Below are 26,201 nucleotides of genomic sequence, written 5' to 3'. Positions count from 1 at the left end.
TCGAGCTTTTCTTGCAGCCCTACCTACACTACTAGGAAAATGCTTATAGATAGAATTTTACCAGTAGCGTTTGTTTATGACCACACGCTACTAGTAGTTAGTAGTAGCGCTGGGTAAAAAGCGCGCTACTGGTATGTGTTAGCAGCAGCGCTTGTCACCTAGCCCCACGCTACTGCTAAGTGTAACACACCACACCCCTTGGTCAATAAATATTAGCAGCGCTGGTCGTCCAACCGGCGCTACTGTTAGTTTTGGATCTATAGCACATATTTAGATAAACGCGCTACTGCTATTTTTCTATGTATAACATTTTACCAGTAGCGTGTTTTTCTAGACCGCGCTATAGGTAGTGCAACACTAGTCGTAGATATTTTGCAAGCTGCCATAGCAGTAGCGTGTTTTGGCTCCCCGCGCTACTGCTATGGTCGCCAGCCACCTACCACCTTTCCCCTCCTTCCTCCCCTTTCTTCTTCCTCTCCCCCTTCCTTTCTCCCCCTTTCCTTGCACCTTGCTTGTTCTAATGCTCCCCCTCCACCACCCCTCCATTAGAGCCCTCCCTTCTTCTCTTCTTTGCCCTTCCACCACCCCCCTCTTCTTTGCCCCTCCAACACACCCCTCCATTAGAGCCCTCCCATCACCACCCCCCTCTTTCTTTGCCCTCCACCACCACCCCCTCCATTAATGCCCTCCCTCCCCCTCTTCTTTGCCCTCCACCACCCCCTTCCATTAATGCCTTCCCTCCTCTCCTCTCTCCCTCTCCTCCCACTCTCTCCCTAGCTCTCTCTCTCCCTAGGGAGCTAGCTAGCTAGTTAGAGCTATATATATATATATATATATATATATATATATATATATATATATATATATAGAGCTACTAGGTAATTAAGAAGGAAGGTGCTCGATATCCCTCTCGACACATAGGTGAGCAAACAAATGTTTTTGTGTGGATAAGGACCGAATCTATATATATATGGGCGATATGAGAATATACTGAATTGTGTGTGGCATAATTTGAGTTGCCTACATTGTGTATTTGATGAAATAATGTGGGTGGCATGAGTTGCCTATGTTTTGCCAAAATGTCGATTCAATTCCGTTTCGGCGAATTTCGGGCAAACTCAATATGTCCTATGTTTAGGGAAGGTCATGCCGAATTTTTGTATGAATTTGATCCATGCATGCATATATACGTGGTTATAATATTTGCTCCGCGCGCAGGTGATCATGAAGGTCAATGGAAGGATGGTGGAAAGATACTGGCAATCCGCTGTGGACGACATGTATGAAAAAAGGCTGAAGGATGTTTTATGTCCGTGTTGAAAATGCAAAGGAATAGTCAGGCTCAACCCCTTTGAGGGTGGCACATTCAAGGCGCACCTGCTCATGCATGGTTTCATGCATGGCCATACTCGGTGGATAAGTGAAGATGATGAGGAGGAGGATGTCGATGGGGCAGGAAATAACGACATGGGGCCACCAGACGAAGAGATGACCGATTATGTGCCCGAAGAGGAAGATGGCCTCGGAAATGTCGATGGTGAAGAGGCAGTTCAAGGCGGAGAAGATGCGGACACGCCGCCGTCTTCGTCGCTACTAAGTTCAGCCATGCGGGACCCGCATGTTCGAGACCTGCTTCGCAAGAAGACGACTAGCGACAGAGCTGCTTCTAGAGAGGAGGCCAAACTGGCGCAACTGGAGGTAGACTCGATGACGCCTTTGTATGATGGTTGCAATCCCAAGGTGCCCCGCTTGAGTTTCACACTAGAACTTCTAAAGACAAAGGCAAAAAACAAATGGACATATACAAGCCTGGATGAGCTTCTGAAGTATCTAAAGAAGGTTCTTCCCGCGGGAAGCCTGTGTCCTACTAGTGTCGAGGAGGCAAAGAAAATTGTGTGCCCTCTTGATCTGCCACACATTAGATATCACACGTGCATCAATGATTGCATCATATATCGGAACGAGCACGCGGAAAAAACCATCTGTCCAGAGTGCAATGCTTCACGATATAAAAAGGCTGGAAAGAAAGCTCCACAGAAAGTTGTATGCTACTTTCCGATCACTCCGCGTCTACAGCGGTATTTCGTAGATCCTAAGGAAGCAAAGCTTATGCGCTGGCACGCGGAGAGGGTGAAGCCAGATGACGGAGATGAGCCGAAGCTGAGACACCTCCCAGATGCTAGCCAATGGAGAGCATTAAATGCTGAATTTGATTTTTTCGCAAATGATCCAAGGAACATCGTGCTTGGCGCTAGTAGTGATGGCATGAATCCATTTGGCAACCAGAACACCAATCATAGCACATGGCTCGTGTTTGTATGGGTGTACAACCTCCCCCTGGTTGTGCATGAAGGAAAAATACATACACATGGCTATGCTTATTCAAGGGCCGAGACAACCGGGAAATGATATAAATTTTATCTCGGGTTACTGAAAGAGGAGCTACATACCTTATGGACAACGCCGGCCAAGACATGGGATGCAAGCAAAGGAGAGTATTTCTACATGAGAGCCGCGCTGATCACGACGGTGCAGGACTATCTCGGTTACGGCTATCTCTCCGGCCAGGTGTGTCACGGATATTGCGGATGCACGAGGTGCATGGATGATACAACTTCTCTGCAGCTATCTAAAGATGGCGGGTCTTCGAAAATCATTTACATGGGGCATCGAAGATGGCTCGAGAAGGATGACCCGTGGAGAAAGCGTGGAGATCTATTCAATGGTAAGGCTGAGCATCGAGGTCCTCCACGTAAGCGTAGCGGTGCAGAAATATATATAAGTTATTGAAGAACTGGGAAGAGTGCCCCTCGCCGGGAAAGACGAAGAAAAAGGCGTCGGAGCCCCTGCTGAAGGTATGGAAGACGAGATCTGTTTTCTGGGACTTGGAATACTGGCCCATACTCGACACGCCTCATAGCCTTGATCAAATGCATATCACAAAAAATATCCTTGAGAGTTTGCTTGGAACATTGATGAACATGCCGGAGAGGACCAAGGATGGGCCGAAGGCAAGAAAAGACTTGGAATTTTTGAATATCAGGAAAGATCTCCAAATGCCCGGTAAAAGGTCTTCGGATGAGACCGAGACGGAGACGGAGACGGAAGATAGGGGCAAAAAAGTAAACAAAAAGGAAGAATAATATTGCCCCCCCCCCTCTTGCTTCACCTTAGATAAGAAGGAGGTCGATCAATTGTTCAAGTGCCTAGCCAGAATCAAAGTTAGTTTCGGATACTGTGGGAAGATAAGCAGATATCTAGACACTAAGAAAAAAAGGTTCAGTGGGATGAAGTCTCACGACTGTCATGTGATGATGACGCAGTTACTCCCGGTTGCACTTAGAGGGATTATGGACACACATGTGTGTGAGACGCTTACTGACCTATGCCACTTTTTTGATGCTATCTCTCGAAAGTTGATCAGTGTGAAGCAACTCCATAGGCTACAGGAAGAGATCGTTGTCATACTGAATGAGCTAGAGATGTACTTCCCGCCCGCGTTCTTTGATGTCATGGTGCATATATGTGTCCACATCGTGGACGACATCATCAACCTAGGGCCGACATTCCTGCACAGCATGATGTCGTTCGAGAGGATGAATGGCGTCATCAAAGGATTCATTCGTAACATGTCCCGTCCAGATGGAAGCATAGCCTAGGGATATCTGACCAAAGAGTGCATCTCTTTCTGTGAGAGTTATCTAGTAGGCACCGGAGACCCTGTTGTTGGTTTACCCGTCAACAAGCACTGTGGAAGGCTCGAAGGCGAAAGTCACACCAACGGTCATAGGGATGTGAATGTGTTACGCTCGGGCCGACAAAACGACCTTGACAGGGCAAACTTGGTAGTGCTACAACACCTAGATGTGCTAGAAGATTTTGTGACACTGCACAAAGAGACCATCGCAAAGAAGTACCGTGACCGTGGGGTGCACAAGACGGACGATGAAGTTATTAGAGAGCACAACTCCACTTTCTTGCGTTGGTTCAAAGAGCGAGTTCTGGCTAATCCCCCGGAAGAGGGTTGTCTGAACGGAACGTGTTGGGGAACGTAGTAATTTCAAAAAAATTCCTACGCACACACAGGATCATGGTGATGCATAGCAACGAGAGGGGAGAGTGTTGTCCACGTACCCTCGTACACCGAAAGTGGAAGCGTTAGCACAACGCGGTTGATGTAGTCGTACGCCTTCACGATCCGACTGATCCAAGTACCGAACGTACGGCACCTCCGAGTTCGCACACGTTCAGTTCGATGACGTCCCGCGAACTCCGATCCAGCAGAGCTTCACGGGAGAGTTCCGTCAGCACGACAGTGTGATGACGGTGATGATGTTGCTACCGACGCAGGGCTTCGCATAAGCACCACTACGATATGACCGAGGTGGAATATGGTGGAGGAGGGCACCGCACACGGCTGGAATAGATCAACAGATCAACTTGTGTGTCTAGAGGTGCCCCCTGCCCCCGTATAAAAAGGAGCAACGGGGGAGGCGGCCAGCCAGGAGGAGGGCGCGCCAAGGGGGGGAGTCCTACTCCCACCGGGAGTAGGACTCCTCCTTTTCCTTGTTGGAGTAGGAGAGGGAAGGAAGGGAGGGAGGAGGAGAAGGAAAAAGGGGGGTGCCGCCCCCCCTCCTTGTCCAATTCGGACTAGAGGGGGAGGGGGGCGCGGCTGCCCTGGCCGCCCCTCCTCTTCTCCCACTAAGGCCCACTAGGCCCAATTAACTCCCCGGGGGGTTCCGGTAACCCCCCGGCACTCCGGTTTTCTCCGAAATCACTCGAAACACTTCCGGTGTCCAAATATAGTCGTCCAATATATCGATCTTTATGTCTCGACCATTTCGAGACTCCTCGTCATGTCCGTGATCATATCCGAAACTCCGAACTACCTTCGGTACATCAAAACACAAAAACTCATAATACCGATCGTCACCGAACTTTAAGCGTGCGGACCCTATGGGTTGGAGAACTATGTAGACATGACCGAGACACGTCTCCGGTCAATAACCAATAGCGGAACCTAGATGCTCATATTGGCTCCCACATATTCTACAAAGATCTTTATCGGTCAAACTGCATAACAACATACGTTGTTCCCTTTGTCATCGGTATGTTACTTGCCCGAGATTCGATCGTCGGTATCTCAATACCTCGTTCAATCTCGTTACCGGCAAGTCTCTTTACTCGTTACGTAATGCATCATCCCGCAACTAACTCATTAGTCACATTGCTTGCAAGGCTTATAGTGATGTGCATTACCGAGAGGGCCCAGAGATACCTCTCCGACAATCGGAGTGACAAATCCAAATCTCGAAATACGCCAACTCAACAAGTACCTTCGGAGACACCTGTAGAGCACCTTTATAATCACCCAGTTACGTTGTGACGTTTGGTAGCACACAAAGTGTTCCTCCGGTAAACGGGAGTTGCATAATCTCATAGTCATAGGAACATGTATAAGTCATGAAGAAAGCAATAGCAACATACTAAACGATCAAGTGCTAAGCTAACGGAATGGGTCAAGTCAATCACATCATTCTCCTAATGATGTGATCCTGTTAATCAAATGACAACTCATGTCCATGTCTAGGAAACTCAACCATCTTTGATCAACGAGCTAGTCAAGTAGAGGCATACTAGTGACACTATGTTTGTCTATGTATTCATACATGTATTATGTTTCCGGTTAATACAATTCTAGCATGAATAATAAACATTTATCATGATATAAGGAAATAAATAATAACTTTATTATTGCCTCTAGGGCATATTTCCTTCAGTCTCCCACTTGCACTAGAGTCAATAATCTATATCACATCGCCATGTGATTTAACATCAATAGTTCACATCACCATGTGATTAACACCCATAGTTCACATCGTCATGTGACCAACACCCAAAGGGTTTACTAGAGTCAGCAATCTAGTTCACATCACCATGTGATTAACACCCAAAGAGTACAAAGGTGTGATCATGTTTTGCTTGTGAGAGAAGTTTAGTCAACGGGTCTGCCAAATTCAGATCCGTATGTATTTTGCAAATTTCTATGTCAACAATGCTCTGCACGGAGCTACTCTAGCTAATTGCTCCCACTTTCAATATCTATCCAGATTGAGATTTAGAGTCATCCGGATCAGTGCCAAAACTTGCATCGACGTAACCCTTTACGATGAACTTTTTGTCACCTCCATAACCAAGAAACATATCCTTATTCCACTAAGGATAATTTTGACCAATGTCCAGTGATCTACTCCTAGATCACTGATACGTCTCCAACGTATCTATAATTTATGAAGTATTCACGCTATTATATTATCCATCTTAGATGTTTTATATGCATTTATATGCTATTTTATATGATTTTTGGGACTAACCTATTAACCTAGAGCCCAGTGCCAGTTTCTGTTTTTTACTTGTTTTTGAGTCTTACAGAAAAGGAATACCAAACGGAGTCCAATGGACGTGCCAATTTTTGATGATTTTTTATGGACCAAAAGAAGCCTCCGGAGCAAAAGAGTTGGGCCAGAAGAGTCCCGAGCAATCCAGAGGGTGGAGGGCGCGCCCACCCCCCTGGGCGTGGGCCCCTGCCTCGTGGACAGCTCGGAGACCCCCCTGACGTGAAACCTACACCAAAAATTCCTATAAATACAGAAACCTCCAGAAAATAGAATAGATCGGGAGTTCCGCCGCCGCAAGCCTCTGTAGCCACCAAAAACCAATCGGGGCCCTGTTCCGGCACCCTGCCGGACGGGGGATCCCTCACCAGTGGCCATCTTCATCATCCCGGTGCTCTCCATCACGAGGAGGGAGTAGTTCACCCTCGGGGCTGAGGGTATGTACCAGTAGCTATGTGCTTGATCTCTCTCTCTCTCTCGTGTTCTTGAGGTAGTACAATCTTGATGTATCGCGAGCTTTGCTATTATAGTTGGATCTTATGATGTTTCTCCTCCTCTACTCTCTTGTAATGGATTGAGTTTTCCCTTTGAAGTTATCTTATCGGATTGAGTCTTTAAGGATTTGAGAACAGTTGATGTATGTCTTGCATGTGCTTATCTGTGGTGACAATGGGATATTCACGTGATCTACTTGATGTATGTTTTGGTGATCAACTTGCGGGTTCAGTGACCTTGTGAACTTATGCATAGGGGTTGGCACACATTTTCGTCTTGACTCTCCGGTAGAAACTTTGGGGCACTCTTTGAAGTTCTTTGTGTTGGTTGAATAGATGAATATGATATTGTGTGATGCATATCGTATAATCATACCCACGGATACTTGAGGTGACATTGGAGTATCTAGGTGACATTAGGGTTTTGGTTGATATGTGTCTTAAGGTGTTATTCTAGTACGAACTCTTGAATAGATCGATCCGAAAGAATAACTTTGAGGTGGTTTCGTACCCTACAATAATCTCTTCGTTTGTTCTCCGCTATTAGTGACTTTGGAGTGACTCTTTGTTGCATGTTGAGGGATAGTTATATGGTCCAATTATGTTATTATTGTTGAGAGAACTTGCACTAGTGAAAGTATGAACCCTAGGCCTTGTTTCCTAGCATTGCAATACCGTTTACGCTCACTTTTATCATTAGTTACCTTGCTGTTTTTATATTTTCAGATTACAAAAACCTATATCTACCATCCATATTGCACTTGTATCACCATCTCTTTGCCGAACTAGTGCACCTATACAATTTACCATTGTATTGGGTTTGTTGGGGACACAAGAGACTCTTTGTTATTTGGTTGCAGGGTTGTTTGAGAGATACCATCTTCAACCTACGCCTCCCACGGATTGATAAATCTTAGGTCGTCCACTTGAGGGAAATTTGCTACTGTCCTACAAACCTCTGCACTTGGAGGCCCAACAATGTCTACAAGAAGAAGGTTGTGCAGTAGACATCAAGCTCTTTTCTGGCGCCGTCGCCGGGGAGGTGAGTGCTTGAATGTATATCTTTAGATCTTGCAATCGAATCTTTTTGTTTCTTGTTTTATCACTAGTTTAGTTTATAAAAGGAAACTACAAAAAAATGGAATTGAGTTTGTCTCATACGCTTCATCTTTTTAATATCTTTCGTGAGTATGATGGAAAGGAAAATTGTGCCAAAGTGTTAGAAGAAGAATGCATAAAAATGTTTGGCACTAAATCTTTGAATGATGAGCATGATTGCAATGTTGTTAGTATGAACTCTTTGAATATCCATAGTACTAATGATAATTGCACTAGTCATGATGAAAATGTCTCTTATAAGCATGTCGATTTTTGTGGAGTTTATAGAGTTTGCAAATACATACCAAAAAGGGAAGATATATTTTGTAAGAGGCGTAAGTACTTAGAAACTAAATGGTTGCAAGAAAGGCTAGATGTTTATGCTGAAAATTTAAATTTTCTTAGCCATACTTGTGAACTTTGCAATGAACGTGGTCATTTAACTATCCGATGCAAATTGTTTCATGATCTAATCGTGTCCAAAAATTGTGATGACTTGATTTCCCTTGCACATCATAATGAACTTAGTTTTCTTATGGGCTATGAAGAAATGAAACGTATAACTAACTATCTTCCAGTATTTGCCCGTGATAAACTTCTTGATTTTGATCTAGAAGAAATTTATATGTATTGTGCAGTGAATTGCATTGAAAATCCTTATATTGCCAATTACATAAAGAAAAGAAAGCAAATAGAAGATGAAGAGAATACTAACAAAAGGGAAGAGACTTCCCTATTCTCCTATTATTTCTTATGATGAATCAGGTAACGAGGAGGAGCCTTCTATTCAACCAATCTCATTAATAAGGAGCTCCAAAAAGAGGGATAAACCCGCACATGATGTGAAGAAGAAAAAGAAAAGACGGAGAAGCAAAGGTAGAAAGGTATCCCTCCCAAATGATGTTGCTCCTATTACTCATTGTGATGATGATAATGGCTATACTATTGGTGTTATTCATACTATTAATGATGAGAGTGATTATGCATATGATATGAAAAGGCCCAAGCTTGGGGATGCTATGTTTAATGAGAATGATAAGTTTGAGAATATATTTGCTGAAATTAATGTTTGTCCCAAGCTTGGGGATGCTACGTTTAATGAAGATGATATTTTTAGCCTCCCAAGTTTTGATATGCAAAGTTGTTATGATGATAGCATGCCTTCTACCTATGATGATTATATTGATGAAAGTGGGTTTGGAAGAGTGTCAACTTTAGGAAGTAATGATCCCACTAGTTTGGAGGATGTTGAATCTTATAATATTTATGAAAGTGGATTTGGAGAGGTCATGACTTTATTTAGTGATGAGTCCACTATCTTGGAAGAGGTTTCAATCGATTATGATGAGAACAAAGTTGCTACTTATGATGATTATTGTGATGAAACTTATGCTATAAAAGGTAGTGATGATTATATTTATAAAACTTGTCATGATTATGATTACCCTTTTTCTGAACATTACTCTTTTAATGTGGAAACAATTTATAGTATTCAAGTCTCTTATGATACTCCCACTATTCCAAATGAGAAGAATTTTGCTTATGTGGAGAGTAGTAAATTTTCTATGCAAGTAGATCATGAAAAGAATGCTTCAGGTGCTGGTTATATTGTTGAATTAATTCATGATGCTACTGAAAATTATTATGAGGGAGGAACATATGCTTGTAGAAATTGCAATAATATCAAGTTTCCTCTCCATGTGCTTAAAGTTTTGAAGTTATGCTTGTTTTGCCTTCCTATGCTAGTTGATTATTGTTCCCATAAGTTGTTTGCTCACAAAATCCCTATGCATAGGAAGTGGGTTAGACTTAAATGTGCTAGTCATATTCTTCATGATGCTCTCTTTATGTTTCAATTCTTATGTTTTATGTGAGCATCATTGAAATCATCATGCCTAGCTAGGGGCGTTAAACGATAGCGCTTGTTGGGAGGCAACCCAATTTTTATTTTTATTTTATTTCTTTTTGGTTATGATTAGTAATAAATATTTGATCTAGCCTCTGGTTAGATGTGGTGTTATGTTTTAATTAGTGTTTGTGCCAAGTAAGACCAATAGGATCTTCTTGGATGATAGTTATTCGATCTTGCTGAAAATTCCAGAAACTTTCTGTTCACGAAACAATTGTTTAAAATCACCAGAACGTGATAAAATAATGATTCCAATTGCAGCAGATCAATAATCAAATTATCTAGGTCTTCCTATTTTGGTAGAATTTTTTGAGTTCCAGAAGTTTGCGTTAGTTACAGATTACTACAGACTGTTCTGTTTTTGACAGATTCTGCTTTTCGTGTGTTGTTTGCTTATTTTGATGAATCTATGGCTAGTAAAATAGTTTATAAACCATAGAGAAGTTGGAATACAGTAGATTTAACACCAATAAAAATAAAGAATGAGTTCATTACAGTACCTTGAAGTGGTGTTTTGTTTTCTTTCGCTAACAGAGCTTACGAGTTTTCTGTTAAGTTTTGTGTTGTGAAGTTTTCAAGTTTTGGGTAAAGATTCGATGGACTATGGAATAAGGAGTGGAAAGAGCCTAAGCTTGGGTATTCCCAAGGCACCCCAAGGTAATATTCAAGGACAACCAAGAGCCTAAGCTTGGGGATGCCCCGGATGGCATCCCCTCTTTCGTCTTTGTTCATCGGTAACTTTACTTGGAGCTATATTTTTATTCACCACATGATATGTGTTTTGCTTGGAGCGTCATTTTATTTTCTTTAGCCTTGCTTGCTGTTTGAATAAAATACCAAGATCTGAAATTCTTAAATGAGAGAGAGTCTTCACATAGCTACATAATTATTTAACTACTCATTGATCTTCACTTATATCTTTTTGGAGTAGTTTGTCATTTACTCGTGTGCTTCACTTATATCCTATGAGTAAATGGTTGAATGATTTGAATTTCATAAATCTGAAATTATATATGTTTCATATGCCTTTCCCATGGGGAGTAATGCCTTCACATATAAGAAGTAGAGGTGGTAAATTTATTGAAGGTTAGCAAACGTTGTATTGGTCACTTGAACAATTCATGAAAGAATATTGAAGGAAGAGAGATTTCACATATAATACTATCTTGGACATCTTCTATGATTGTGAGCCCCATTAATTATTTTCAAACTTGATCAAATTAGTTGAATTAGGACAAGGAAGACAACATAATGAGTTATGTTTGGGTATATTTGTATAAGTTATATTGTTATGGATCCTCTAACATGTGGTGCTTGCTATTTAGAATCCTTTGCTAGCCAAAATATCTATACTAAGCGGGAATACTGCTTGTGCATCCAAACTCCTTGAACCAAGTTTCTTCCATGAGTGTCCACCATATCTACCTATATGCGGTATTTACCTGCCATTCCGAGTAAATTTGCATGTGCCAAACTCTAAACTTTCAAATAATAATCTGTTTTGTATGCCCGAATCGCTCATGTAGCGACTAGGGGCTGTCAGTATCTTCCATGCTAGGTGGGTTATTGTCACGATGAGTGGACTCCGCTCATCATTCACGAGAAAATGGCTGGTAACTGGGATGCCCAGTCCTATGATCAAAAGATCAAAAACAAAATTGCAAATAATTTAAACAAAACTCCCCCAGGAATGTTGATAGTTGGACGGCACCCGTTGTTTCGGACAAGCCGTGGAGTGTGAATGTTGGTGGAGGGGGAGTAAAAACTTTACCTTTCTGTGTGGGAACCGCCTATAATGTATCTAGTATGGAAGATATTGGGAACTCTTGGTCGTTATGTTGACAATGAAAGCATACCTCTCAAAATTATTTTCATCTCTGTTTTTGCTTCGAGCTCTGGCACCTCTGCAAATCCCTGCTTCCCTCTGCGAAGGGCCTATCTTTTACTTTTATGCAAGAGTCAGTAGTATTCCTTCCCATTCCAACCTACTCTTAGTTGGCAAGCATCATGTGATGGAAAGATCTAAGCATATATGGCAATTCAAATATATTTGAGCACGAATTATTACTGTTGACATTACCCTTGAGGTAAAAGGTTGGGAGGCGAAACATTAAGCCCCTATCTTTCTCTGTGTTCAATGAATGCTATTTGTTCTAAAAATATGCTTTGAGTGGTAGCAATCATGGAAGACTATATGATAGTTGAGTATGTGGGATTTGCTAAATCAAAGCTCTTACATAGACCCTTCCTGAAAATAAGATGAATTGCAATTGTTTGATGACTGAGAAGTGTTTGTTAGTTTTCAAGAAAGTTTATGATCTAAACTTTAACATGTGAATAGCTTGCTACTTGATCATGAGAAACTTTATGAGTTGAGCTACTGTTATGACATATAATGATGCTAGAAAAGGTGATTGAAATTACCATTGATCAAACTTGTGCACCTGCTAGCATTCACACTTCATAAATTATTTCTTTTATCATTTACCTACTCGAGGACGAGCAGGAATTAAGCTTGGGGATGCTGATACGTCTCCAACGTATCTATAATTTATGAAGTACTCATGCTATTATATTATCCATCTTAGATGTTTTATATGCTATTTTATATGATTTTTGGGACTAACCTGTTAACCTAGAGCCCAGTGCCAGTTTCTGTTTTTTCCTTGTTTTTGAGTTTTACAGAAAAGGAATACCAAACGGAGTCCAATGGACGTGCCCACTTTTGACGATTTTTTATGGACCAAAAGAAGCCTCCAGAGCAAAAGAGTTGGGCCAGAAGAGTCCCGAGCTGTCCACGAGGGTGGAGGGCGTGCCCACCCCCTGGGCGTGGGCCCCTGCCTCGTGGATGGCTCGGAGACCCCCCTGACGTGAAACCTACGCCAAAAATTCATATAAATACATAAACCTCCAGAAAATAGAATAGATCAGGAGTTCCGTCGCCGCAAGCCTCTGTAGCCACCAAAAACCAATCGGGACCCTGTTCCGGCACCCTGTCGGAGGGGGGATCCCTCACCTGTGGCCATCTTCATCATCCCGGTGCTCTCCATGACGAGGAGGGAGTAGTTCACCCTCGGGGCTGAGGGTATGTTCCAGTAGCTATGTGTTTGATCTCTCTCTCTCTCTCTCGTGTTCTTGAGGTGGTACGATCTTGATGTATCGCGAGCTTTGCTATTATAGTTGGATCTTATGATGTTTCTCCCCCTCTACTCTCTTGTAATGGATTGAGTTTTCCCTTTGAAGTTATCTTATCGGATTGAGTCTTTAAGGATTTGAGAACACTTGATGTATGTCTTGCATGTGCTTATCTGTGGTGACAATGGGACATTCATGTGATCTACTTGATGTATGTTTTGGTGATCAACTTGCGGGTTCAGTGACCTTGTGAACTTATGCATAGGGGTTGGCACACGTTTTCGTCTTGACTCTCCGGTAGAAACTTTGGGGCACTCTTTGAAGTTCTTTGTGTTGGTTGAATAGATGAATCTGAGATTGTGTGATGCATATCGTATAATCATACCCACGGATACTTGAGGTGACATTGGAGTATCTTGGTGACATTAGGGTTTTGGTTGATATGTGTCTTAAGGTGTTATTCTAGTACGAACTCTTGAATAGATCGATCCGAAAGAATAACTTTGAGGTGGTTTCGTACCCTACAATAATCTCTTCGTTTGTTCTCCGCTATTAGTGACTTTGGATTGACTCTTTGTTGCATGTTGAGGGATAGTTATATGGTCCAATTATGTTATTATTGTTGAGAGAACTTGCACTAGTGAAAGTATGAACCCTAGGCCTTGTTTCCTAGCATTGCAATACCATTTACGCTCACTTTTATCATTAGTTACCTTTCTGTTTTTATATTTTCATATTACAAAAACCTATATCTACCATCCATATTGCACTTGTATCACCATCTCTTCGCCGAACTAGTGCACCTATACAATTTACCATTGTATTGGGTGTGTTGGGGACACAAGAGACTCTTTGTTATTTGGTTGCAGGGTTGTTTGAGAGAGACCATCTTCAACCTACGCCTCCCACGGATTGATAAACCTTAGGTCATCCACTTGAGGGAAATTTGCTACTGTCCTACAAACCTCTGCACTTGGAGGCCCAACAACGTCTACAAGAAGAAGGTTGTGTGGTAGACATCAATCACTATTGTACTCCCTTGCCAAACTCAGGGCAGGGTATACAATAGGTCTGGTACATAGTATGGCATACTTTATAGAACCTATAGCTGAGGCATAGGGAATGACTTTCATTCTCTCTGTATCTTCTGCCGTGGTCGGGTTTTTAGTCTTACTCAACTTCACACCTTGCAACGCAGGAAAGAACTCTTTCTTTGACTGTTCCATTTTGAACTACTTCAAAAACATGTCAAGGTATGTACTCATTGAAAAATTTTATCAAGCGTCTTGATCTATCTCTATAGATCTTGATGCTCAATATGTAAGCAGCTTCACTGAGGTCTTTCTTTGAAAAACTCCTGTCAAACACTCCTTTATGCTTTACAGAAAATTCTACATCATTTCCGATCGACAATATGTCGTTCACATATACTTATCAGAAAGGCTGTAGTGCTCCCACTCACTTTCTTGTAAATACATGCTTCACCACAAGTCTGTATAAAACTATATGCTTTGATCAACTCATCAAAGCGTATATTCCAACTCCGAGATGCTTGCACCAGTCCATAGATGGATCGCTGGAGCTTGCACATTTTGTTAGCACCTTTAGGATCGACAAAACCTTCTGGTTGCATCGTATACAACTCTTCTTTAAGAAATCCATTAAGGAATGTAGTTTTGACATCCATTTGCCAGATTTCATAAACTGTGGCAATTTGCTAACATGATTCGGACAGACTTAAGCATCGCTACGATTGAGAAAATCTTATCGTAGTCAACACCTTGAACTTTGTCAAAAACCTTTTTCGACAAGTCTAGCTTTGTAGATAGTAACACTACTATCAGCGTCCGTCTTCCTCTTGAAGATCCATTTATTTTCTATGGCTTGCCGATCATCGAGCAAGTCAACCAAAGTCCACACTTTGTTCTCATGCATGGATCCCATCTCAGATTTCATGGCCTCAAGCCATTTCGTGGAATCTGGGCTCATCATCGCTTCCTCATAGTTCGTAGGTTCATCATGGTCAAGTAACATGACCTCCAGAACAGGATTACCGTACCACTCTGGTGCGGATCTCACTCTGGTTAACCTACGAGGTTCGGTAGTAACTTGATCTGAAGTTACATGATCATCATCATTAGCTTCCGCACTAATTGGTGTGGGAGTCACAGGAATAGATTTCTCTGATGAACTACTTTCCAATAAGGGAGCAGGTACAGTTACCTCATCAAGTTCTACTTTCCTCCCACTCACTTCTTTTGAGAGAAACTCCTTCTCTAGAAAGGATCCATTCTTAGCAACGAATGTCTTGCCTTTGGATCTATGATAGAAGGTGTACCCAACATTTTCTTTTGGGTATCCTATGAAGACGCACTTCTCCGATTTGGGTTCGAGCTTATCAGGTTGAAACTTTTTCGCATAAGCATCGTATCCCCAAACTTTAAGAAACGACAGCTTAGGGTTCTTGCTAAACCATAGCTCATACGCTGTCATCTCAACGGATTAGACGGTGCCCTATTTAATGTGAATGCAGCTGTCTCTAATGCATAACCCCAGAATGATAGTGGTAAATCGGTAAGAGACATCATAGATTGCACTATATCCAATAAAGTACGGTTATGACGTTCAGACACACCATTATGATGTGGTGTTCCAGGTGGCATGAGTTTGTGAAACTATTCCACATTGTTTTAATTGAAGGCCAAACTTGTAACTCAAATATTCGTCTCCGTGATCAAATCGCAGAAAAACTTTTATTTTTTTGTTACAATGATTCTCCACTTGACTCTGAAATTCTTTGAACTTTTCAACTGTTTTAGTTTCATTAAGTAGATATACCCATATCTGCTCAAATCATCTGTGAAGGTCAGGAAATAACGATACCCGCCGCGAGCCTCAACACTCATCGGACCGCATACATCGGTATGTATTATTTCCAATAAGTCAATAGCTCGCTCCATTGTTCCGGAGAATGGAGTCTTAGTCATCTTGCCCATGAGGCATGGTTCGCAAACATCAACTGATTCATAATCAAGTGATTCCAAAAGCCCATCAGCATGGATTTTCTTCATGCGCTTTACACCAATATGACCTAAACGGCAGTGCCACAAATAAGTTGCACTATCATTATTAACTTTGCATCTTTTGGCTTCAATATTATGAATATGTGTATCACTACGATCGAGATCCAACAAACCATTTTCATTGGGTGTATGACCATACAAGGTTTTATTCATGTAAACAGAACAACAATTATTCTCTAACTTAAATGAATAACCGTATTGCAATAAACATGATCAAATCATATTCATGCTCAACGCAAACACCAAATAACACTTATTTAGGTTCAACACTAATCCCGAAAGTATAGGGAGTGTGCGATGATGATCATATCAATCTTGGAACTACTTCCAACACACATCGTCACTTCACCCTTAACTAGTCTCTATTCATTCTACAACTCCCGTTTCAAGTTACTAATCTTAGCAACTGAACTAGTATCAAATACTAAGGGGTTGCTATAAACACTAGTAAAGTACACATCAATAACATGTATATCAAATATACCTTTGTTCACTATGCCATCCTTCTTATCCGCCAAGTATCTAGGGCACTTCCACTTCTAGTGACCAGTCCCTTTACAGTAGAAGCACTTAGTCTCGGGCTTAGGTCAGACTTGGGCTTCTTCACTTGAGCAGCAACTAGCTTGTCGTTCTTCTTGAAGTTCACCTTCTTCCCTTTTCCCTTTTCTTGAAACTAGTGGTCTTGTCAATCATCAACACTTGATGTTTTTCTTCATTTCTACTGATACGTCTCCAACGTATCTATAATTTTTGATTGCTTCATGCTATATTATATTCTGTTTTGGATGATTGATGGGCTTTGTTATACAATTTTATATTATTTTGGGACTAACCTATTAACCGGAGGCCCAGCCCAAATTGTTGTTTTTTTGCCTATTTCAGAGTTTCGCAGAAAAAGAATATCAAACGGAGTCCAAACGGAATGAAACCTTCGGGAACATGATCCAGAGGACTTGGAGTCCACGTCAAGACCTCAACCAGGAGGGCATGAGGTAGGGGGCGCGCCTACCCCCTGGGCGTGCCCTCCATCCTTGTGGGGCCCATGTTGCTCCACCGACGTACTTCTTCCTCCTATATATACCTACGTACCCCCAAACCAACAGAGGCATCCACAAAAACCTAATTCCACCGCCGCAACCTTCTGTACCCGTGAGATCCCATCTTGGGGCCTTTTCCGGCGTCCTGTAGGAGGGGACATTGATCACGGAGGGCTTCTACATCAACACCATAGCCTCTCCGATGATGTGTGAGTAGTTTGCCTCAGACCTTCGGGTCCATAGTTATTAGCTAGATGGCTTCTTCTCTCTTTTTGGATCTCAATACAAAGTTCTCCACGATTCTCATGGAGATCTATTTGATGTAATCTTCTTTTGCAGTGTGTTTGTTGAGACCGATGAATTGTGGGTTTATGATCAAGTTTATCTATGAACAATATTTGAATCTCCTCTGAATTCTTTATGTATGATTGGTTATCTTTGCAAGTCTCTTCGAATTATCAATTTGGTTTGGCCTACTAGATTGATCTTTCTTGCAATGGGAGAAGTGCTTAGCTTTGGGTTCAATCTTGTGGTGTCCTTTCCCCGTGACAGTAGGGGCAGCAAGGCATGCATTGTATTGTTGCCATCGAGGATAACAAAAGATGGGGTTTATATCATATTGCATGAGTTTATCCCTCTACATCATGTCATCATACTTCAAGCATTACTCTGTTCTTTTGAACTTAATACTCTAGATGCATGCTGGATAGCGGTCGATGTGTGGAGTAATAGTAGTAGATGCAGGCAGGAGTCGGTCTACTTGTCACGGACGTGATGCCTATATACATGATCATACCTAGATATTCACATAACTATGCTCAATTCTATCAATTGCTCAATAGTAATTTGTTTACCCACCGTAATACTTATGCTCTCGAGAGAAGGCACTAGTGAAACCTATGGCCCCCGGGTCTATTTTCCATCATATTAATCTTCCAACACTTAGCTATTTTTATTGCCTTTTATTTTACTTTGTATCTCTATTATGAAAATACCAAAAATATTATCTTATCATATCTATCAGATCTCACTTTCGTAAGTGACCGTGAAGGGATTGACAACCCCTTTATTGCGTTGGTTGCGAGGTTTATATTTGTTTGTGTAGGTGCGTGATGTCTACTACGCAACCTTCTTCTTGTAGACCTTGTTGGTGTTGAGGAATGTAGTAATTTCAAAATTTTCCTACGCACACACAGGATCATGGTGATGCATAGCAACGAGAGGGGAGAGTGTTGTCCACGTACCCTCGTAGACCGAAAGCGGAAGCGTTAGCACAACGCGGTTGATGTAGTCGTACGTCTTCACGATCCGACCGATCTAGTACCAAACGCACGGCACCTCCAAGTTCAGCACACGTTCAGCTCGATGACGTCCCTCGAACTCCGATCCAGCCGAGCTTTGAGGGAGAGTTCCGTCAGCACGACGGCGTAGTGACGATGATGACGTTACGACACAGGGCTTCGCCAAAGCACCGCTACGATATTATCGAGGTGGATTATGGTGGAGGGGGGCACCGCACACGGCTAAGAGATCAAGAGATCAATTGTTGTGTCTAGAGGTGCCCCCTGCCCCTGTATATAAAGGAGCAACGGGGGAGAGGCGGCCAGCCAGGAGGAGGCATGCCAGGGAGGAGTCCTACTCCCACCGGGAGTAGGACTCCCTCCTTTCCTAGTTGGAGTAGGAGAAGGGGGAAGGAGGAGGGAGAGAGGAAGGAAAGGGGGCGCCGCCCCCCTCCCCTCCTTGTCCAATTCGGACTAGAGGGGGAGGGGGCGCGCGGCCTGCCCTGGCCGCCCCTCCTCTTCTCCACTAAGGCCCATCTTGGCCCATTAAACCCCCGGTACTCCGGTAAAATCCCGATTTCACCCGGAACACTTCCGATATCCAAATATAGGCTTCCAATATATCAATCTTTATGTCTCAACCATTTCGAGACTCCTCGTCATGTCCGTGATCACATCCGGGACTCTGAACTATCTTCGGTACATCAAAACACATAAACTCATAATATAACCGTCATCGAACTTTAAGCGTGCGGACCCTACGGGTTCGAGAACTATGTCGACATGACCGAGACACGTCTCTGGTCAATAACCAATAGCGGAACCTGGATGCTCATATTGTCTCCTACATATTCTACGAAGATCTTTATCGGTCAAACCGCATAACAACATACGTTGTTCCCTTTGTCATCGGTATGTTACTTGTCCGAGATTCGATCGTCGGTATCTTAATACCTAGTTCAATCTCGTTACCGTCAAGTCTCTTTACTCGTTCCGTAATACATCATCCCGCAACTAACTCATTAGTTGTAATGTTTGCAAGGCTTATAGTGATGTGCATTACCGAGTGGGCCCAGAGATACCTCTCCGACAATCGGAGTGACAAATCCTAATCTCGAAATACGCCAACCCAACAAGTACCTTCGAAGACACCTGTAGAGCACCTTTATAATCACCCAGTTATGTTGTGACGTTTGGTAGCACACAAAGTGTTCCTCCGGTAAACGGGAGTTGCATAATCTCATAGTCATAGGAACATGTATAAGTCATGAAGAAAGCAATAGCAGAATACTAAACGATCGAGTGCTAAGCTAACGGAATGGGTCAAGTCAATCACATCATTCTCCTAATGATGTGATCCCATTAATCAAATGACAACTCATGTCAATGGCTAGGAAACTTAACCATCTTTGATCAACGAGCTAGTCAAGTAGAGGCATACTAGTGACACTCTGTTTGTCTATGTATTCACACAAGTATTATGTTTCCGGTTAATACAATTCTAGCATGAATAATAAACATTTATCATGATATAAGGAAATAAATAATAACTTTATTATTGCCTCTAGGGCATATTTCCTTCAGTCTCCCACTTGCACTAGAGTCAATAATCTAGATTACACAGTAATGATTCTAACACCCATGGAGCCTTGGTGTTGATCATGTTTTGCTCATGGAAGAGGCTTAGTCAACGGGTCTGTAACATTCAGATCCGTATGTATCTTGCAAATTTCTATGTCTCCCACCTGGACTTGATCCCGGATGGAGTTGAAGCGTCTCTTGATGTGCTTGGTTCTCTTGTGAAATCTGGATTCCTTTGCCAAGGCAATTGCACCAGTATTGTCACAAGAAAAATTCATTGGACCCGATGCACTAGGTATGACACCTAGATCGGATATGAACTCCTTCATCCAGACTCCTTCATTTGCTGCTTCCGAAGCAGCTATGTACTCCGCTTCACACGTAGATCCCGCCACAACGCTTTGTTTAGAACTGCACCAACTTACAGCTCCATCGTTCAATGTAAATATGTATCCGGTTTGCGATTTAGAATCGTCCGGATCAGTGTCAAAGCTTGCATCGACGTAACCATTTACGATTAGCTCTTTTTCACCTCCATAAACGAGAAACATATCCTTAGTCCTTTTCAGGTATTTCAGGATGTTCTTGACCGCTGTCCAGTGATCCACTCCTGGATTACTTTGGTACCTCCCTGCTAAACTTATAGCAAGGCACACATCAGGTCTGGTACACAGCATTGCATACATGATAGAGCCTATGGCTGAAGCATAGGGAACATCTTTCATCTTCTCTCTATCTTCTGCAGTGGTCGGGCATTGAGTCTTACTCAACTTCACACCTTGTAACACAAGCAAAAAACCTTTCTTTGCTTGATCCATTTTGAACTTCTTCAAAACTTTGTCAAGGTATGTGCTTTGTGAAAATCCAATTAAGCGTCTTGATCTATCTCTATAGATCTTAATGCCCAATATATAAGCAGCTTCACGAGGTCCTTCATTGAAAAACTCTTATTCAAGTATCCCTTTATGCTATCTAGAAATTCTATATCATTTCCAATCAGCAATATGTCATCCACATATAATATCAGAAATGCTACATAGCTCCCACTCACTTTCTTGTAAATACAGGCTTTTCCAAAAGTCTGTATAAAACCATATGCTTTGATCACACTATCAAAGCGTTTATTCCAACTCCGAGAGGCTTGCACCAGTCCATAAATGGATCGCTGGAGCTTGCACACTTTGTTAGCTCCCTTTGGATCGACAAAACCTTCTGGCTGCATCATATACAACTCTTCTTCCAGAAATCCATTCAGGAATGCAGTTTGACATCCATTTGCCAAATTTCATAATCATAAAATGCGGCAATTGCTAACATGATTTGGACAGACTTAAGCATCGCTACGGGTGAGAAATTCTCATCATAGTCAATCCCTTGAACTTGTCGAAAACCTTTTGCAACAAGTCGAGCTTTATAGACAGTAACATTACCGTCAGCGCCAGTCTTCTTCTTGGAGATCCATTTATTCTGAATGGCTTGCTGATCATCGGGCAAGTCAACCAAAGTCCACACTTTGTTCTCATACATGGATCCCATCTCAGATTTCATGGCCTCAAGCCATTTTGCGGAATCTGGGCTCACCATCGCTTCTTCATAGTTCGTAGGTTCATCATGGTCTAGTAACATAACCTCCAGAACAGGATTACCGTACCACTCTGGTGCGGATCTTACTCTAGTTGACCTATGAGGTTCAGTAACAACTTGATCTAAAGTTTCATGATCATCATCATTAACTTCCTCACTAATTGGTGTAGGTGTCATAGGAACCGGTTTCTGTGATGAACTACTTTGCAATAAGGGAGCAGGTACAGTTACCTCATCAAGTTCTACTTTCCTCCCACTCACTTCTTTTGAGAGAAACTCCTTCTCTAGAAAGGATCCAAATTTAGCAACAAAAGTCTTGCCTTCAGATCTGTGATAGAAGGTGTACCCAACAGGTTCCTTTGGGTATCCTATGAAGACACATTTCTCCGTTTTGGGTTCGATCTTATCAGGTTGAAGCTTTTTCACATAAGCATCGCAGCCCCAAACTTTAAGAAACGACAACTTTGGTTTCTTGCGAAACCGCAGTTCATAAGGCGTCGTCTCAACGGATTTCGATGGTGCCCTATTTAACGTGAATGTAGCCGTCTCTAAAGCATAACCCCAAAACGATAGCGGTAAATCAGTAAGAGACATCATAGATCGCACCATGTCTAGTAAAGTATGATTACGACGTTCGGACACACCATTACGCTATGGTGTTCCAGGTGGCGTGAGTTGCGAAACTATTCCGCATTGTTTCAAATGATGACCAAACTCGTAACTCAAATACTCTCCTCCACGATCAGATTGTAGAAACTTTATTTTCTTGTTACGATGATTTTCTACTTCACTCTGAAATTCTTTGAACTTTTCAAATGTTTCAGACTTATGTTTCATTAAGTAGATATACCCATATCTACTTAAATCATCTGTGAAGGTGAGAAAATAATGATACCCGCCGCGAGCCTCAACATTCATCGGACCACATACATCTGTATGGATGATTACCAACAAATCTGTTGCTCGCTCCATAGTTCTGGAGAACGGTGTTTTAGTCATCTTGCCCATGAGGCATGGTTCGCAAGTACCAAGTGATTCATAATCAAGTGGTTCCAAAAGTCCAACAGTATGGAGTTTCTTCATGCGCTTTACACCAATATGACCTAAACGGCAGTGCCACAAATAAGTTGCACTATCATTATCAGCTCTGCATCTTTTGGCTTCAATATTATGAATATGTGTATCACTTCTATCGAGATTCAATAAAAATAGACCACTCTTCAAGGGTGCATGACCATAAAAGATATTACTCATATAAATAGAACAACCATTATTCTCTGATTTAAATGAATAACCGTCTCGCATCAAACAAGATCCAGATATAATGTTCATGCTCAACGCTGGCACCAAATAACAATTATTTAGGTCTAAAACTAATCCCGAAGGTAGATGTAGAGGTAGCGTGCCGACGGCGATCACATCGACTTTGGAACCATTTCCCACGCGCATTGTCACCTCGTCCTTAGCCAATCTTCACTTAATCCGTAGTCCCTATTTCGAGTTGCAAATATTAGCAACAGAACCAGTATCAAACACCCAGGTGCTACTGCGAGCATTAGTAAGGTACACATCAATAACATGTATATCACATATACCTTTGTTCACCTTGCCATCCTTCTTATCCTCCAAATACTTGGGGCAGTTCCGCTTCCAGTGACCAGTCTGTTTGCAGTAGAAGCACTCAGTCTCAGGCTTAGGTCCAGACTTGGGTTACTTCTCCTGAGCAGCAACTTGTTTGCTGTTCTTCTTGAAGTTCCCCTTCTTCTTCCCTTTGACCTTTTTCTTGAAACTGGTGGTCGTTTACCATCAACACTTGATGCTCCTTCTTCATTTCTACCTCCGCAGCCTTTAGCATTGCAAAGAGCTCGGGAATCATCTTATCCATCCCTTGCATATAATAGTTCATCACGAAGCTCTTGTAGCTTGGTGGCAGTGATTGAAGAATTCTGTCAATGACGCTATCATCCGGAAGATTAACTCTCAGTTGAATCAAGTGATTGTTATACCCAGACATTCTGAGTAGATGCTCACTGACAGAACTATTCTCCTCCATCTTACAGCTGTAGAACTTATTGGAGACTTCATATCTCTCAATCTGGGCATTTGCTTGAAATATCAACTTCAACTCCTGGAACAGCTCATATGCTCCATGACGTTCAAAACGTCGCTGAAGTCTCGGTTCTAAGCCGTAAAGCATGGCACACTGAACTATCGGGTAGTCATCAGCTTTGCTCTGCCAGATGTTCATAACATCTGGTGTTGCTCCTGCAGCAGGTCTGGCACCTAGCGGTGCTTCCAGGACGTAATTCTTCTGTGCAGCAATGAGGATAATCCTCAAGTTACGGACCCAGTCCGTGTAATTGCTACCATCATCTTTCTACTTTGCTTTCTGAAGGAAAACATTAAAATTCAATAGAACAACAGCATAGGCCATCTATCTAAAATCAACATAGACAAGAAAAATACTATCAGGTACTAAGTTCATGATAAATTTAAGTTCAATTAATCATATTACTTAAGAACTCCCACTTAGACAGACATCCCTCTAATCCTCTAAGTGATCACGTGATCCAAATCAACTAAACCATGTCCGATCATCACGTGAGATGGAGTAGTTTCAATGGTGAACATCACTATGTTGACCATATCTACTATATGATTCACGCTCGACCTTTCGGTCTCAGTGTTCCGAGGCCATATCTGCATATGCTAGGCTCGTCAAGTTTAACCTGAGTATTCCGCGTGTGCAACTGTTTTGCACCCGTTGTATTTGAACGTAGAGCCTATCACACCTGATCATCACGTGGTGTCTCAGCACGAAGAACTTTCGCAACGGTGCATACTCAGGGAGAACACTTATACCTTGATAATTTAGTGAGAGATCATCTTAAATGCTACCGTCAATCAAAGCAAGATAAGATGCATAAAAGAGAAACATCCCATGCAATCAATATAAGTGATATGATATGGCCATCATCATCTTGTGCTTGTGATCTCCATCTCTGAAGCACCGTCATGATCACCATCGTCACCGGCGCGACACCTTGATCTCCATTGTAGCATCGTTGTCGTCTCGCCAACTTATGCTTCTACGACTATCGTTACCGCTTAGTGATAAAGTAAAGCATTACAGGGCGTTTGCATTGCATACAATAAAGCGACAACCATATGGCTCCTGCCAGTTGCTGATAACTCAGTTACAAAACATGATCATCTCATACAATAAAATATAGCATCATGCCTTGACCATATCACATCACAACATGCCCTGCAAAAACAAGTTAGACGTCCTCTACTTTGTTGTTGCAAGTTTTACGTGGCTGCTACGGGCTGAGCAAGAACCGTTCTAAAAAATAGATCCTATAGGTTTAACTTGGCACAAACACTAATTAAAAAATAAAAACACATCTAACCAGAGGCTAGATCAAAGATTTATTCCTAAACAGAAGCAAAAAGCAAAAAACTAAAAATAAAATTAAGTTGCCTCCCAACAAGCGCTAACGTTTAACGCCCCTAGCTAGGCATGATGATTTCAATGATGCTCACATAAAAGATAAGAATTGAAACATAAAGAGAGCATTATGAAACACATGACAAGAACATTTATGTCTAACCCACTTCCTATGCATAGGGATTTTGTGAGCAAACAACTTATGGGAACAATAATCAACTAGCATAGGAAGGCAAAACAAGCATAACTTCAAAACTTTAAGCACACAGTGAGGAAACTTGATATTATTGCAATTCCTACAAGCATATATTCCTCCCTCATAATAATTTTCAGTAGCATCATGAATGAATTCAACAATATAACCAGGACCTAAAGCATTATTTTCATGATCTACTTGCATAGAAAATTTACTACTCTCCACATAAGCAACATTCTTCTCATTCGGAATAGTGGGAGTATCATAAGAGACTTGAATACTATAAATTGTTCCCACATTAAAAGAGTAATGTTCAGAAAAGGGGTAATCATAATCATGACAAGTTTTATAAATATAATCATCACTACTTTTTATAGCATAAGTTTCATCACAATAATCATCAAAAGTAGCAAATTTGTTCTCATCATAATCGATTGAAACCTCTTCCGAAATAGTGGATTCATCACTAAATAAAGTCATGACCTCTCCAAATCCACTTTCATATATATTATAAGATTCAACACCCTCCAAAATAGTGGGATCATTACTTCCTAAAGTTGACACTCTTCCAAACCCACTTTCATCAATATAATCATCATAAGTAGGGGGCATGCTATCATCATAACAACTTTGCATATCAAAACTTGGGAGGCTAAAAATATCATCTTCATTGAACATAGCATCCCCAAGCTTGGGACAAACATTAATTTCAGCAAATATATTCTCAAATATGTCATGCTCATCAAACATAGCTTCCCCAAGCTTGGGCCTTTTCATATCATCAGCATAATCACTCTCATCATTAATAGTATGGATAGCACCAATAGTATAGCAATTATCATCATCACAATGAGTAGTAGGAGCAACATCATTTGGGAGGGATACCTTTTTACCTTTGCTTCTCCGTTTTTTCTTTTTCTTCTTCACATCATGTGCGGGTTTATCCCTCTTTTTTGAG

Source organism: Aegilops tauschii, chromosome 6 (genome assembly GCF_002575655.3).
Source record: "Aegilops tauschii subsp. strangulata cultivar AL8/78 chromosome 6, Aet v6.0, whole genome shotgun sequence".
Classification (NCBI taxonomy): domain Eukaryota; kingdom Viridiplantae; phylum Streptophyta; class Magnoliopsida; order Poales; family Poaceae; genus Aegilops; species Aegilops tauschii.
This window is presented reverse-complemented; position numbering follows the sequence as displayed.